This window comes from Pan troglodytes, chromosome Y, assembly GCF_028858775.2.
Source record: "Pan troglodytes isolate AG18354 chromosome Y, NHGRI_mPanTro3-v2.0_pri, whole genome shotgun sequence".
Taxonomy (NCBI): Eukaryota; Metazoa; Chordata; class Mammalia; order Primates; family Hominidae; genus Pan; species Pan troglodytes.
In genome coordinates, this window is record NC_072422.2 from 11,805,888 (window position 1) to 11,809,665 (window position 3,778).

Here is a 3,778-nt window from a genome sequence, read left to right on the forward strand (position 1 = left end):
TGACCCAAATAAAATCATTGTTCCTTTAAACAAGGAACAGATTAGACAAGCCTTTATCAATTCTTGTGTGTGGCAGATTGGTCTTGCTGTTTTTTTTTGGGGAACTATTGATAATCATTACCCAAAAACAAAAATCTTCCAGTTTTTAAAATTGACTACTTGGATTTTACCAAAAATTACCAGACATAAACCTTAAAAAATGCTTTGATGGTGTTTATTGATCATTCCAGCAATGAAAAAGCTGCTTACACCCAGGCCGAAAGAATGATTTATTGAAACTCAATATTACTTGGCTCAAAGGGCAGAGTTGATTACTGTCATTACAGTGTTACAAGATTTTAATCAGCCTACTAACATTTTTTCAGATTCTGCATATGTAGTTCAGGCTACAAAGGATGTTGAGACAGCCCTAATCAAATATTGTATGGATGATCAGTTAAATCAATGGTTTAATTTGTTATAACAAACTGTAAGAAAAAGAAATTTCCCATTTTGTATTACTCATATTCAAGCACGTACTAATTTACCAGGGACTTTAACTAAGACAAATGAACAAGCTGACTTGCTTGTATCATCTGCCTTCATGGAAACAAAAGAACTTCATGCCTTGACTCATGTAAATGCAATAGGATTAAAAAATAAATTTGATATCACATGGAAACAGGCAGAAAATATTGTACAACATGGCACTCAGTGTCAAGTCTTCACCTGCCCACTCAGGAGGCAAGAGTTAATCCCAGAGTTCTACGGCTTAATCTGTTATGGCAAATGGATGTCACCCATGTACCTTCATTTGGAAAATTGTCATTTGTCCATGTGACTGTTAATAATTATTCACATTTCATATGGGCAACCTGCCAGACAGGAGAAGGTACTTCCCATGTCAAAAGACATTTATTATCTTGTTTTGCTGTTGAGGGAATTCCAAAAAATTAAAACAGATAATGGGCCTAGATGCTGTAGTAAAACATTTCAAAAATACTTACATCAGTGAAAAATTACACATACTACAGGAATCCCATATAATTCCCAAGGAGAAGACATAATTTAAAAAAACTAATAGAACATTAAACGCTCAATTACTAAAAAAAAAAAAAGAAAGAAAGAAAAAGAAAAGAAAAACACAGTAAGGAGTATAACACTACCCAGATGCAACTTAATCTAGAACTCTATACTTTAAATTTTTAAAACATTTATAGAAATCAGCCAACTATCTCTGCAAAACAACACTATACTGGTAAAAAGAACAGCCCACATGAAGACAAACAGATTTGGTGAAAAGAGAACAAAAATAAGACATGGAAAATAGGAAAGGTGAGAATATGGGAGAGAGGCTTTGCTTGTGTTTCACCAGGAGAAAATCAGCTTCCTGTTTGAATATCCAGTAGACATTTAAGATTCTACAATGAACCCATTGGAAATGCAAAGAAAAGCCCCTCCGTGGAGATGAAAAATCTGTAATTGAGCATCATTGGCTCACCAGGTAAACAAAATGGTAATATCTGGAAAACAGATGAAGTTGCCATCTACCAAGAAAGTGGAGCCACAGACTTGGGCCCAATTAAAGAAGCTGACACCGTTAGCTAAAAAAAGCCTAAAGAACACAAGAGTAATGCAAACTCCAGATAATATGCTGCTGACAGCTTTGATAATTGTATCAATGGTGGTAAATCTCCCCATGTCTGCATGAGCAGCTGCAACTAATTATACTTGCTGGGCCTACATGCCTTCCCTGCCCTTAATTTGGGCAGTCACTCGGAAGGATAATTCTATTTAAGTATATGTTAATAATAGTGCATGGGTGCCACGCCCCACAGATAATCATTGCCCTGCCCAACCTAAAGAAGAAGAAATGATGATAAAAATTTCCATTTGGTATTATTATCCTCATATTTGCCTAAGGAAGGCACCAGGATGTTAATACCTACAACCCAAAATTGGTTGGTAGAAGTACCTACTGTCAGTGCCACCAGTAAATATACTTATCACATGGTAAGTGGAATGTCACTTGGGCCACAGACACAAAATTTGTAGGACCCTTCTCATCAAATATCATTAAAATCTAGGTCTAAGGGGAAGTCTTGCCCCAGTGAAATTCCCAAAGAATCAAAAACCCCAGAAGACTTAGTTTGGAAAGAATGTGTGGCTGATACTGTGGTGGTATTACAAAACAATGAATTTGGAATTACTATAGACTAGTATGAGCCAGACTCACTCATGTTCACAGGCCTCATCCATCTGGCCCATTAATCCGGCCTATAATAGTGATTTAACTGAAAGGCTGGACAAGGCTTATAGAAGGTTAGAATCACCCTATCCATGAAAATAGGGTGAAATGGGAATTTCATCACCTCGACCAAAGTTAGTTAGTCCTGTTACTGCTCCTGAACATCCAAAATTATGGAAGCTTACTGTGGCCTCACACTACATTAAAATTTGTCTAAAAATCAAGTTATAAAAACAAGAAATCATAAGCCATATTATACTACTAACCTAAATTCCAATCTGACAATTCTTTTGCAAAGATATGTAAACCCCCCTTATATGCTAGTTGTAGGAAACGTAGTTATTAAACCAGAATCCCAAACTATAACCTGTGAGAATTGTAGATTGTTTACTTGGATTGATTCAGCCTTTGACTGGCAGCACCATATTCAGCTAGTGAGGGCAAGAGAGGGCATGTGATCCCTGTGTCCTTTGACCAACGGTGAGAGGCTTCCCCATCTGTCCATATTTTAACAGAAGTATTAAAAGGAGTTCAAACTAGATCCAAATGATTCATTTTTACTTTGATTACAGTGATTATGGACCTTATTGCAGTTACAGCTATTGCTGCAGCTGCTGGAATTGCTTTGTTCAAACTGCAGAATATGTAAATAATTGACAAAAGAATTCCTGAAAATTGTGGAATTCTCAGACCCAAATAAATTGAAAATTGGCAAACCAAATTAATGATCTTAGACAAACTGTGATTTGGATGGGAGATAGGCTCATGAGCTTGGAATATCTTTTTCAGTTACAGTGTGACTGGAATACATCAGATTTTGTATTACACGCTAAGCCTATAATGAGTCTGAGCATCACTGAGACATGGTTAGACATCATCTACAAAGAAGAGAAGATAATCTTACTTTAGATATTTCAAAATTAAAAGAACAAAATCTTGAGGCATCAAAAGCCCATTTAAATTTGGGAACTGAGGCAATCATGAAATCTCCTGATGGCTTCACAAATCTTACCCCCGTCACTTGGTTAAAAACCATCAGAAGTTCCACTATGGTAAATTTTGTATTAATCCTTTTATGCCTGTTCCTTCTGTTGTTAGTCTACATGTGTATCCAAGAGCTCCGAAGAGACAGTGACCAACAAGAATGGACCATAATGATGATGGCAGTTTTGTCAAAAAGAAAAGGGGGATATGCAGGGAAAAGAAAGAGAGATCAAACTGTTACTGTGTCTATGTAGAAAAGGAAGACATAAGAAACTCCACTTTGATCTGTACCTTGAACAATTGTTTTGCCTTGAGATGCTGTTAATCTGTAACTTTAGCCTCAACTTGAGCTCACAGAAACATGTGTTGTATGGAATCAAGGTCTAAGGGATCAAGGGCTGTGCAGGATATGCCTTGTTTACAATATGTTTGCAGGAAGTAATCTTGGTAAAAAGTCATCGCCATTCTCCATTCTTGATTCACCAGGGGCACAATGCACTGCAAAAAGCCACAGGGACAAACGCCCAGGAAAACCAGGTATTGTCCAAGGTTTCTCCCCCACTGAGA

The 3,778-nt window shown here is 36.9% G+C and overlaps 1 pseudogene; it reads left to right on the plus strand.

Moving 5' to 3' along the window:
* Positions 1 to 1,405: 1,405 nt before the first annotated feature.
* On the plus strand, positions 1,406 to 3,465 carry LOC129138947 (endogenous retrovirus group K member 6 Env polyprotein-like; annotated as a pseudogene).
* The last annotated feature ends 313 nt before the right edge of the window (positions 3,466 to 3,778 follow it).